General features: G+C 40.8%; 1 long non-coding RNA gene across 2 annotated transcripts in view; it reads right to left on the reverse strand.

Moving 5' to 3' along the window:
* LOC138149609 (uncharacterized) overlaps positions 1 to 10426 on the reverse strand; it is an 84696-nt gene extending 74270 nt beyond the window's left edge. For both annotated transcript variants that reach the window (XR_011165365.1, XR_011165364.1), the window contains exon 1: positions 10268 to 10426. This is a non-coding gene — a long non-coding RNA (uncharacterized lncRNA). The remainder of the gene's footprint in view (positions 1 to 10267) is intronic.
* Between the last annotated feature and the right edge of the window lie 3303 nt (positions 10427 to 13729).

Genomic DNA, 13729 nt, shown 5'->3' on the forward strand with positions numbered 1-13729 from the left:
CTCTCTCTCTCTCTCTCTCTCTCTCTCTCAGTTAAGTGACTTGCCCAAGGTCTTACAGTTAGTAAGTGTCTGGATTTGAGCTCAGGTCCTCCTGACCCCAGGGCTGGTGCTCCATCCACTGTGCCACCTAGCTGCCCCACCTCTTATTTCAAATGAAAGGACTGCATTATGAAGGTCCTTTCAGGGCCCATGTTCTATTTCTTTCTTTCTTTCTTTTCTTTTCTTTTCTTTCTTTTCTTTTCTTTCTTTTCTTTTCTTTTCCTTCCTCCCTTCCTTTCTTCTTTCTTTCTTTCTTTCTTTCTTTCTTTCTTTCTTTCTTTCTTTCTTTCTTTCTTTCTTTCTTTCTTTCTTTCTTTCTTTCTTTCTTTCTTCCTTTCTTTCTTCCTTTCTTTCTTCCTTTCTTCCTTTCTTTTTTTTGGAGGGCAATTGGGGTTAAGTGACTTGCCCAAAGTCACACGGCTAGTAAGTGTGTCAAGTGTCTGAGGCCATATTTGAACTCAGGTCCTCCTGACTCCAAGGCTGGTGCTCTATCCACTGTGTCACCTAGCCACCCCTCCACGTTCTATTTCTGAGGCTATTCTGGCTCTGAGATTCCACATTCTATGTTCTAAGGTCCCTTCCAGCTCTGACATTCTGTGGGTTAAGTTCTAATGCCACTTTCAGCTATCACACACACTCTATGTTCTAAGGTCTATTCTAGCTCTTGTAGTCTGTGCTCTGTTGATCAATCAGCAAACTTTTATTAAGCACCTACTGTATCCTAGTTGCGGAAATTACAAAGATGGCACAAACTAGTCCCTGCTCCCAAGGATCTTATATTCCACTGGGAGAAATAATATGCACACAATATATACAAAACATATGGGAGCAGGAGAACCTGGAGGGATAAGAAGAGACCTCATGTAAAACGTGGCATTTTGGCTGAACTTTGAAGGTAACTAGGCATTCAGAGAGGTGGAGATGAGGAGGAAATGCCTTCCAGATAGTGAGAACAGCCAGTACAAGAGCACAAAGGGAGGAAACTGAGTGTCATGTATGAAGAAGAGCTAGAAGGTTGTTATGATTGGATCACAGAGTGTATGAAAGGGAGTAATGGACACGATAACTCAAAAGGTAGATTGGAGCCAGATTGTGACGAGCTTTAAATGGCAAGTAGAGGAGTTTATGTCTGCTCCCTTGCAAATTTGGCATTTGGCATTCAAAAGTCCTTGCCAGCTCTGAAATGCAGTGTTCCAAGGTCTTTTCTGGCCCTAACCTTCTAGGTTCTATGTATCAAGGTCTCTCCCAGTTCTGACATCCTGTGTTCTCTGATCTAAGCTCTCTCTCAGCTCTGACATTCTGAGATTTTGTGAAATCTCATGGAGGAGCTGGGGCCCAACTTGGATCAATGGCAAAGGGACCCCATTAGGGATCTCAGCTGACTTGCTGTGGCATAAGATTCAGAGCCAGGAGTTAAAACAACATGGGATGAGCTCGCATCAGTGTTGCTCAGGAAAGCAAACTCTTTGTAAACATACGTCCATATATCCAGGATGACAGTCATTTCAGCTCACACTCACCACCCTGGCAGAGTATAGGTGAGCTCTCTCTTGACATCTGGACGTCAAGCAGGATTAAATTCTTGGCAAATTATCAAAGCTCCTTGACGTTACAAGTCTGGACTTTCCCCACCTTGCTCATTGAAAAACAAGGTGCAGCTTTCCCCTGTGCAAAAAGCAGGAGAATGACACACCTCATTAACCCCTGATGGGGCTGTTCAAGAACAGGATGCAGAGACACTGGCCCAGATCAAAAAAATGTGGGACACTTAAAGGGTAGCTAAGTTCTCTGGGAGTCAAAAATAGCCTCCCTTTTCCATGCAGCTGAATGAGGCGAGGTAAAGGTGATGCAATCCATAACCAATACCTGCACGGTGTTTGATTCACAGTTCTCAATCCACTCAGCCTTCTGTGTTCCAATCTCCCATAACTTCAGTTAGCAATCTACCTATTCTCCCACTTTGCCATTGAAATGGGAGCAGAGCTCCCTGTTAGCAGCTGACATTTATAAATCACTTTAGGATTTTAGAGCCAGAAGGGAACTTAAAGGCTATCTAAACCAACCCTCTCATTGAGATGAGGAAATAGTTTCAGAAAAGTTAAATGACTTGCTGAGGGTCCCACAGCCAGTACGTATCTATGGCAAGATATGAACCCAGGACTTCCTGCCTCCAATCCTGCACTCTGTTTACTCTACCACAATGCCTCTCTTTATGATTATCAAAAGTCAAAGCAGATGATTTTCTTTTTTGTTTTCTTTTGTCTTTTTTTTCTTTCTCATGGTTTTTGCCATTCTTTATCATTCTTCTATGCAACATGATTAATGTGAAAATGTGTTTCATAGGAATGTATGTGTGGAGCCCATATCAGATTGGAAGTCATCTTGGGGAGGGAGGGGGAGAAAATTTAAAGCTTATGGAAGTGATTGTTGAAAACTAAAAATAAATAATTTAATTAAAAAAATATAATTGTCCAAAGTACATTTCAAATCTCATTTGATTCTGAGTTACCCTCTACAGCATGTGGTATAGGTATTCCCCATATCACAGATGAGAAAACTGGGGCACAGAGGAATAAAATTAGTTTATACAGATAGTAAGTGAGTCAGGATTTAAATCCAGTTCTTACTCCAAATCCAATGCTCCTTCTACTACAACATAGCTGCTTGGTGGTGTATTTCAACCAAATTTAATCCTTCTACTGAGGAAGGAGAAGACTGAGGTGGATACAAACATTAACTCTTCTAAGTTGGGGAGTTTGTTGGTGAGTCCTAAGCCGGACTTTACAAATGAGAAAATTAAGACCTTTCCTTCTGTAAGACAAAAGCTGAGAAAGAAATAGGATCTAAATCTGTGAAATCATGAAAGACATACAAAATTAAACATGGATGTATTTGTCAAATCTCCCCTTATTAGAACTAGCAGGCCCCTTTTGGAGTGTGAGAAAAGGCAAGTAACAGAATGTCAGAGTTGGAAGGGCCATCTTGTATTCCGATCCCTTCATTTTATGGAGAAGGAAGCTGAGGCCTAGTAAGAGCAGTGTCCTATCCAGGATCACATGGTTAGTTCTCATGACCCCCAAGTTAGTGGTTTTAGGATAAATAGAAGAAAACCCTATTTCACATAAACAGATGGTGAAATCACAAAATTTGTTATTCCTATAGGTCAAATAGACTCAATTGATACTGTGTTAATATCTGGTCTGTATGAATCACCTCTGATGCTCAATACCCATGTGACTTTGGCCAGTCACTGGTCCTCAGTTTCCTCATCTGTAAAATGAGAGAGTTGGTCTAGATGGCCTGAGATTCCCTCCAGTTCTACCTCTGTGATCCTATGATCTTATAAATTAATTAATCAAGCACTTCTTTGTTGTTGACTATATTCCTAGCACTGTAAATAAAAACCCTAGATGACAGATTCATGCTTGGGGGAGCAGCATGAAGGAACACCACAGTCTCTCATACCATCCCGTGATGTCTCGTGGTAACAACCTACCCCCAGACCTCACACAGAACTTTGTTCTGTACCTCTGCATGCATTTATGTTGTGTATATTATTATACAGTAGTGCTCAGGCTTTGCCTATTTTGCCCTTCTAGAATGTGATAGGACCATATAGTATAAAGATCTGGAGTTGGAAGGGGTCTTAAGGGCCATCTATGCCACCCTTCCCCATTTTAGAGACGAGGAAACTGAAGCCCATAAGGTTAAGGGACTTGCCCAAGATTTTTGTTCAGTTGTTTTTCAGGTGTGTCTGACTCTTTGTGAGCCCTTTTGGTGTTTTCTTGGCAGAGATACTGGAGTGGTTTGCCATTTTCTTCTCCAGCTCATTTTACAGATGAGGAAACTGAGGCAAACAGAGATAAGTGACTTGCCCAGGGTCATATAGCTAGAAAGTGTCTGAGACCAGATTTGAACTCAGGAAGGTAAAGCTTTCTGACTCCAAGCCTGGCCCTCTATCCATTATTCCACCTAGTTCTCCTGCCCAAAGTTAACCACCTTCAAAATGGCAAAGCTGGGATTAGAAATTAGGTTTATGAAGCTGATTTCATCACCTTTTCCAATGCAGCTCTCTGTGGGCAGGGTCACATTTTATTTAATCTTTGTAGCTCTGCTGTCTCCCATAGAATTCTGCCCATGGCAGACCTTTAATATATGTTTGATGAATGAATGAATGATATTGAGAATTTGAGCTATCTGTATCTGTATATCAATACTCCAACACCAACACACACACAAGCACACACACACACACTGTGCTAGATTACATGATGGGGACCTAGTCTTATCTAAACTTCTTACCTCCTTCAGTGCTCTCTGTACAGAGTAGGCATTTAATACATCTTTGTGAATGAATGAAATAGCATCAGTCATGCTAGTACCATGATTAGAGAGTTCATTGAGAACATCTTAAGGTTTTACACTCTTAGAGGTCAAGCCATGTGACCCAACTAAGGCACAGTTTCCCGTGGTTTTCACTAAGAGCGGTGTTATGATTTCTCACTTGACGCTGGTAGTTTGGAAGGAGACAGAAAACAGTCTCTCCCATTGTAGTCAGATCCTGTGAGGCCGGGAGAAGAGCTATATTGGGTAAATGATTAGTTTACTTGCCATTGTTGGAATTGAGTGATGGTGTTGGAGAGGCCCCATTGATATAATTACTCAGTACAACATCACTTCTAGTGTAATGGTTTGGGGCCTAAACCAAATGACTCATGCAGAACTGATTACTTTTTAGAAAAAAAAAAATAAAACGACCGGCTGGTTGTTTTATCATCGGGCTCCATTTCAGACAGCTCGCAATGTTGCAATAGCTTGATTTACGGCAGTTTTTTGAACCAGCCCCAACAAATGGGAGAAGAGACTTGTCCCAAGCAAGGTTCAAACCCGTTGTTATATTTTCACCTGCTCCCAGTGACACCTGTGGAGTTTGCTGACACTGCCCTTGTTTATAATGTGGTTTGGGTTGCTTTGGGGAGGCACCAGATAAAAAAGCTGGTGCCTGTCTTGAGCTCCTAGGTTCCCCCACCCTTTGTGAGGCAGCTTCTATAATTATTTCACTCTGCCAACACCACCTATTGAGCTCAAGTTTTCTTTTTCTTAATTTCCTTCTCTTTCTTTCTTTTTCTTTCTATTAGAATTGTATATGAATATCACCTCCCATCCTTCTTTCTTTCTCTCCTTCCTCCCTCCCTCCCTTCCTTTCTTTTTCTTTCTTTCTCTTTGTTTTCTTCCTGTCTTATGTTTAGTATTAATCTGTGTATGAATATCACCTCCCCCCTTTCTTTCATTGAGTATGAGCTATGTATTAGTATCAACTCTTTTCTTTTTTTCTTTTCTTCCTTCCTTCCTTCTTTCCTTTCTTCCTTTTTCTTTCTCTTTCTCTTTCTTTCCTTCCTTCTTTCCTCCTTCCTTCTTTCCTTCTTTCCTTCCTCCTTCTTTCCTTCTTTCCTTCCTTCTTCCTTCCTTCCTTTCTTTCTTTCTTTCTTTCTTTCTTTCTTTCTTTCTTTCTTTCTTTCTTTCTTTCTTTCTTTCTTTCTTTCTTTCTTTCTTTCTTTCTTTCTTTCTTTCTTTCTTTCTTTCTTTCCCTTCTCTCTTTCTTTCTAATACTGAGTATGAGAACAATCTGTATATATGTGTCATGTCCCTTTCTTTCCTTCTTTTTTCTCTTCCTTTTTTCTTCTTTCTCTTCTTTTTCCTTTTGTCTTCTTTTTCTTTCTTTTCATTTATTTCATTCTTTCTCTTATTTTTCCCTTTTCATTTCTTTCTTCCTAATTTCTTTTTCTTTCTTCCTTCATTTCTTTCATCCTCTCTTTTCTCTTTCTCTGTCTTTCCTTTTTTCTTCCTTTCTTTCTCCATCTTTCTTCCTTTTTCATTCTCCATCTTTCTTCTCTGTTTTTCCCTTTCTCTTTCTTCATTTTCATTTCTCTCTTTTTTCTTTTTCTCACCCTTTTCATTCTTTCTCTTTTTCTTTCTCTTTTCCTTCTTCCTTCTCTCCACTAAATTCAAAATCTCCACACATATGTGCAAAGTGTGCATACCTATTTTGGGGTGGAAAGCTCAGTTGCAAATTGCATGTTTTACAGTGAGATCCTTAGCTGAACCACTAGGCAAGATTGCTCTAAGAATTACCAGGTAAACCAGAGAGAACTGTGCTGCAAGGTTTAAAATCCATTTCAGTTCAACTAACTGTCCCAGAGCTGTAATGACAATTTTTTAAAAACACAGAAAGGAAGCAGTCAAACCAGAGACTGCTAGAGGGGGAAGAAACCTCCCAGATGAGATAATCCTAAATCCAAGGATGCCTTGACACACTTCTCAAAGGAGGGGTTGTTTCACTAACACCCCTACACACACTTACACACACTTGTTTATATACTTTTGCATGATAAATGTTGTTTTCATAGATCACACCCTGCTTTCTTATTTTTTCTGGAGTCAGGAGGCATGATTTCAGACCAATCTAACTTATAGAGACTGCTTGAAGATCCATATGCCCCACCACTGTGGGAAAGCTTTGAGGATTTGACAAGAGTGCCCGCTCCTAGTCTACCTTGAGATCATTGGAGGTGCCCTGGGCAGGCCAAAGACCGTGGCTGAGAATCACTTCTTTGAAGTGTATAAGACGGAGAAACAGGACTGAGCAAGGGAGGAGGATGCCTAGGGTGTGATTGATGCATAGCAAGGTGCAGTGGGGTACACTTTTTAACTCAATCTTTTCCAAATGCTTTCTTTTTAATGCTAGAAAATGCCTCCCGTCATGGCTGTATTTCGTGACTAGTCTAGTTAATGTGTTACAGCCCTCAATGGGCCAGAAGCCACAGGGGGTGCAATTTTCCAGGCCTAGCAGAAGTTTTGCCAAAACCTCCTCCAGGCTGTAGCCCAATAGCCTAGAAAGGTCTGCATCCTACCTGAGGCAAGCTGGGGGAAAGCTCCTCCTCCTTCTGAAACATCTGTGAATATTTTGAAGCTGCCAACGAAAACTTTGGTACAATAAAACCACAATGCTTTCCATCAAGGCTTAATATGAAAGCTAGACAGAGTGTACTAGCCAAAGTATATACTGTAGATGGTGTGCACCCTTCCCAGAAAGACACAGCTTGTTGGGATTGCAAAACGTTCTACTGAAGTTTCCTCAGCCACTCTTGCATGCCTGACTCCTAGAACATACGGGAGCTATGATCCTTTGTCCAAAACACTAGAGAACAAATGGCGGCCATCCTGGCACCCACCCATCTACAGTAGTGACTGAACTAAGTGATTAATTAACACTGTACACTCTTGGCATTGGAAGGAAACCAAAGAGTCTAGAGTTGGATAGGGAATACTCTACATCCAGTATCATCATTGGCCCCCAAGGCACTAGATACACAGGCCACATGAACACAGGAGGGATATAGATAAACCTAGCTCTACACTTTCCCTGCTTTTCTCCTCACCCTCCCCCACCCCCACCGAATCAAATCTGAGTACCTGAACAGGTGAAATAATAATAATAATATGGCAATGTGCTGATCAGTGTGAAAAATGAATCCTCTGAAGTGGTTACACCACATATTTCCATTGGGATGGAATATAGAGGCTTTCTATTGCCTCCTGGATCAAATACAAAATTCTCTGTTTGGCATTTAAAGCTCTTCATAACTAGCTTCCTACACCCTTTCCAGTCTTCTTACACCTTAAACCCTGTCATGTACTCTTCAATTCAGTGATACTGGCCTCCCAGCTATTCCACAAACAAGACACAAAATCTCTGCTCTGGTAATTTTCTCTGGCTTTCTCCCACACCTGGAATGCTCTTTCCTCCTCTGCTCTGACTATCAACTTCCCTTTCTTTCTTTCAGTCTCAATTAAAATCCATGAAGCTTTCCCCAACCTCTCTTAATTCTAGGGCCTCCCTTCTATTAATTATTTCCTATTTGTTCTGTATATATCTTATTTTATATAAATTTATTTACATCATGTCTCCCCCATTCAATTGTAAACTCCTTGAGGGCAGGAACTGTCTTTTGTCTCTTTTCCTATCCCTAGTACTTGGCAAGGTGCCTGGGAAATAGTGGGCACTTAATAAATGCTGATTGGTTCATATTTTACATACTTATAATTTAGAATAGAATAGTAGAAATTCAAATGCATGCAACCACCTCAGGAGATTCATTATTCTCACTGTGACTTAGGTATGGTTTACGTGGATGTGAATATTCACAATACACCTTCCTCATAACAATCCTCTGAGGTAGGTGATGCAAGTACTTATATCCCCATTTTACAGAGAAGGAAATTAAGTCTCAGAGTTGAAGCTTTTCCAATAGTTATGCAACCAGGAAATGTTAGGGGCCGGACTGAGTCCTTAGTCTTCTAACCCCAATTCTAGCTTTCTTTCCACTCTCAATCATTTTTGGAAACAATCTCCATATTGATCCCATGACTTTGTGATTGTATCAGAGAAAGTCCAGAAAGCAAATGAATATGGCTAAGCTCCAAGTATGGACTTATAAGCAAGCACCAGACCAGAGAACTGGAGCTCTATAGAGCATAGCATTGTTTTGTGCACTTAAGTGCACAGGTTGAAATGTCAGCATGTGTAATGACTAGTGTCTCCTGAAGTTGTTCAGAATTTCAGGTATTTATTAGGACTGGCACCTTAGTAGGCTAGGCACCAAGCATCCAGGGATCAGAAGAACTGGGCTCTACTGTGGTTTCAACCCAGCACTGACTAATTGTGTGACCCTGGGCAAGTCACTCCTCCTCTTTAGTTAAGTAGCCAGCAAGGTAGCTAATATACATTTAATAAGCACCTACTATGTGCCAAACACTATGCTAAGTGCTTTACAAATATTACCTCATTTAAGCAATTTGGATCTATGCCCAAAGGGCTGTAAAACTGTGCATGCTCTTTGATCCAACAATAATACTACTAGGTCTGTATCCCAGAGAGATTAAAAATGAAAAAGAAGGGAAAAGGAACTATTTGTACAAAAATATTTATAGCGGCTCTTTTTGTGATGGCAAAACATTGGAAACTGAGAGGATGTTCCTCAATTGGGAATGACTAAATAAGTTGTTGTATATGAATGTAATGGAATACTTATTGTGCTTTAAGAAATAATGAGCAGGCTAATTTCAGAAAAACCTTGAAAGACATATGAACTGATGCAAAGTGAGGGAGCAGACCCAGTAAAACATACATAGTAACAGCAATATTGTATGATGATCAACTGTGAATGACTTAGCTATTCTCAGGAATATAATGATCCAAGATGATTTCAAAATACTCATGATGAAGGCCACTATCTGCTTCCAGAGAAAAATGGAATCTGAATGCAGATTGAAGCATACCTTTTTTTTCGCTTTCTTTATTTTTTCATGTTTTTCCCCCTTTCGGTCTGTGTCTTCTTTCATAACAACTAATATGGAAATATGCTTTATATGATTGCACACTCTATATCAAATTGCTTACTGTCTCAGAAAGGGGGAGGGCAGGAAAGGAGGGAGAAAATTTAGAAGTCAAAATTTAAAAAAAATGAATGTCAAAAATTGCCTTTACATGTAATTGGGGGAAAATGTAATTAAAAAACAAATATTACCTCATTTGATCCTCACAATAACCGTAAGAGGTAGGTGCTATTATGATTCCCATTTTAGAAATAAGGAAACGGAAACAGAAAGAGGTTACGGAACTTGTCCAGGGTCACATAACTAGTAGGTGTCTGAGGCCAGATTTTAACTCAAGTCTGCCTTTATTCCAAGGCCCAATTCTCTAGCTTGTATCAACAAGATGCCAATGATGTTGATGTTGATGATGATGATAATAAATAATAAAACTAATACTCACCTCACAGGGCTACTATGAGGAAAGCACTTTTGAGGGCTTTCATGAATCTGAATGGGAAAGAAAATTATACCTTATTTTCACTCACTTCTAACTAAAATTTTGTATTACCTTCAATTGTTTTTTAAGAATTCTAAGAGATTCATAGGTTTCATTAGACTGGCAAAAGAGGTCTATGATCCCCCCAAACATGTTAATAACCACTGAATGGAATGAACTTTGAGATCTCTTCTACTTTTCTAACATTTTAACATTCCATGTCTTATATTCTTAAAGTCCTTTCAGGCTCTGACATTCCACATCTATAAATTCAACAAGCACATGAATAAAGAATCTCCGAGTGGGCCAAGCTTGGAGACAGTATCTGTTGAGGGAAGGAGAGAGACTTGTTCTTACCCCTGCTGTGTCCTGGGACTAATTCTCATTCTGACCATCCTTTGATCCACCCAGCTTCTGGAATGTAGGCCACTCGTGCACAGCTCTCTCTCCAATTAGGCAGCGGCAGGAGGAGACTCTTAGAGAACTGATGTCTTAGAGTTTTCTGTTTATGGTCCTAGGGGCAGAGGGAAACCCCTAATAAACTGATGTTCTGGATACTTTGGGTGGTTTGCTGAGGAGATCAAAGGCTAGTAGATCTCGGTTTCAAATCTATTACATCACTCTTCCCTGTTTCTATTCCTAGTTTATTCTACTGGAATGGAGTAAGAGGGAGGGAAGAGAGCCATTCATTCTGTTGGCCTTGGCTAACAAAATCAGAGGTCATTCTTTCTCAGAGACAAGTTTCTTTATGAATTGCCTGTGTCTTATTTATGTGTATACAGCATTATAGACTTTTCAAAGTACTTTCACATACATTGTGACATAGCAGCACCATGGTATAGCTAGGGAGAATAAATATTTATGTAGCTCCTAATATAGGCTGAGTACTTTACAAATGGTATCTCATTTGATCTTTACAACAGCCCTGTGAGGTGGGTGCTATTATTATCCCCATTTTTACAGTTGAGGAAACTGAGGTAGACAGAGGTTAAATGATTTGTCCAGGATCACACCATCAGTAAGTCTCTAAGGCTAGAATTGAACTCAGGTCTTCCTGACTCTAGACCCAGCACTCTATCTACTGTGCCACCTAACTGCCCTCTCAATATTAGATAGAGCTCTAAGGTATTGAGTCAAAATCTGTCTCCACGTACCTTTAATCTATTGTTCCTATATCTGCCCCCTATGTCCACTCCCTCCTCCACATGACAATCTTTCAAATATTTAAAAGCAGCCACCAGGTCAACCATAAATAAGGGTGTGCTGGAACCAGGTCAAACCTTTTCAGAGCTCATTGTGAAATTCTCAATACCTCTGAAATTGGCAAATGCCACAAATCTGATATTAATTTATTGTTTGGTTGATTGTCTAGACTTTAAAAAGTGGCACAAGGGGGCAGTTAGATGGTACAGTGGATAGCACATTGGCCCTAGAGTCAGAAGGACCTGAGTTCAAATGCAACCTCAGATACTTACTAGGTGTGTGACCCTGAGCAAGTCACTTAACCCCATTGTCTCCAAAATAAAAAGTGATACATCGGAGATGAGTTTAAAATTTGTCATGGGAGACCTGGTTATTAAACATTTACCAACACACCCCTGAATAAATCTTTTCTTTTACATACCTTCAGTTCCTTTAATATCTCTTCTTATCAGTTTCTAGTCCTTACATATCAAATTGAGATCTGGTTCCCTCTAACTTTGACTCAATGGTCCTAGTTCTGTCCTCCAGGCTGCTGCCTTCCTCTTGTCCCCTGGAATTCTCTTGTACACTGCAACATATCACCCTCTATCTTTTCAGTACCAAAATTCAGATTGATAGTAGTGTAGTCTTAGCTTGGAAACCATATCATGTCCTTTCTTGGATTCCACCATTTGTGTTCTGTTTCTGAACATGACATTGCTGCTGTCGTGTAAGCTGCTACCCATTCTGCCTGTATTCAAAACCTCACATCATTTATTCACTGTCAGCCTTTGGAAGTGGCCATTGACAGCTAGCATTTCAGGGAAGTGGGCTCCAGAATATCCTTGTCTCCAGGGGGCCGATCCATAGGAAGCGAGGAGATGAGGAGGACCATGCCAGCGGGATCATTAGGGATGAGTCAGCAGTGGTCTTTGAAGCCCAACTCAAATGCCATCTCCTCCAGAAAGCTTTCCTTGACTTATTCCTTATACATAACAGTCTTTCTACCCCACCCCCACAGAACTCTATTCCCCAATAAAATATTAATGAACAATCACATCATTTTGATGATTATGAGAAAGGCATTGCAAACTAGAAAATACTTGACTTGTCAGAAAAACACAATTTCAAAATCTGTTTCTAAAATTTACTCTCTGTGTGGCAAATTGTTTAACCTTTCTCAACTTCAGGCAGCTCTTTAAGACTAATCTAATAAGTTCTAGAAGAAATTGTGTTGAGGTAATATTTTGCACCTGAGAAATCGTATCTCTGAGTCAAGATAGAGTCCTCTGTATGCATTATTTCATTTGATCCTTTAAAAAAAACACTTGTTTGAAGTAGGTAGATAGATACTGCAGGTATCATTAGTCCCATTTTACAGATGAGAAAACTAAGGCTTGGACAGTTAAAAAGATTTGCCCTTGGTCACACAACTGGCATCAGAATTGGTACTTGAATTCATCTCCCAAAGCTAAATTTAGTACCTCTTTTATTTCACATCTTGGTCTCCACAATATCTGTCTCTTTGTGTATGTAATTGTGTGTAGTCAGGATGCTATATAAGAGAGGAAGACCAGGTCGAACCTGCTGGAGCAAACTAGTGCTTTAGCCACAAAGATGAATGAGCCCTTGGTTTGGGCAGAGGCAATGCACCTTCTTCTCTGGGACACGTCACCTGAAGAAAGCTATCACCATGGTCAAGAAAAAACATCCTGAGTTTTATAGCAGTCCATGGCATCGTAGGACTTTGGGTTGGAAGGGGCTTTAGAGACAATCTAATTCAGCCCTTCCCACTCCCATACCCATGTTGGCAATGAGGAACCTGAGGTCAGAAGAGGGAAAGGCAGGAAAACATCATGAGCTCCCAAGATAACGGTCCTGGAGTCAGGGGATTTAGAACTGGAAGGCCTATTAGAGATAATTAATTTTAACCCCCATTCTGCCTCGCCCTTTCATTTACAGATGAGGAAACCAAAGCACAAAGTGAACTGACCTGCCTATAGGAACTCAGGGTCGTCCAACTCCAACCTTGGACGCATCACTGAACATCCCTGAGTTTCTGTTCCATCATCTGTAAAATGAGGGGGCTCAACTATGGCTGACCAGGTCCTCTACAGCTCAAAGCTATGATCCCATAATCCCATCTTTCTTTGCACTGTGCCACCTAGTCCCCCATGTGGGGGCATGGCCAAGCTGGCTCCATGCATTGAATCCCATGTGCCCATAGGCAAGAGTCAATTTAGCTTCTGAAAGCTAGGAGCAAACAGGCTCCTAAAACTCTTCATGGAAGGACAGGCTGTTGTAAATTTCTCCTTGGAATCTCTCTTTCTCCAATCCCTCTCTGCTCTTAGTGGTTGTTTTCTTTCTTCCTCTTCCCTCCTTTGTTTTCTTTTCTCTCTCTTCTCCCCCTCTTCCTCTCCTCTTTTCCCTCAGCCCCTCCCTCCTCCCTTCTTTTCTCCTTCATTCCTTCCCTCTTCCTTCCTCTTCTCCTTTTCTCCCCTCCTCCTCCTCCTCCTCCTCCTTCCTCACCCCTCCCTCCTCCTTCCTCTTTCCTCTTCTCCTTCTCCACTCCCTCCTCTTGTCCCTCACCCCTCCTTCTTCCCCTTCATCTCCTCCCTTCTTTCCCTCCCCCTCCAA

This window comes from Petaurus breviceps, unplaced genomic scaffold (assembly GCF_028583685.1).
Source record: "Petaurus breviceps papuanus isolate PSGF00001 unplaced genomic scaffold, PetGlider_PUasm1.0 90847, whole genome shotgun sequence".
Lineage (NCBI taxonomy): Eukaryota > Metazoa > Chordata > Mammalia > Diprotodontia > Petauridae > Petaurus > Petaurus breviceps.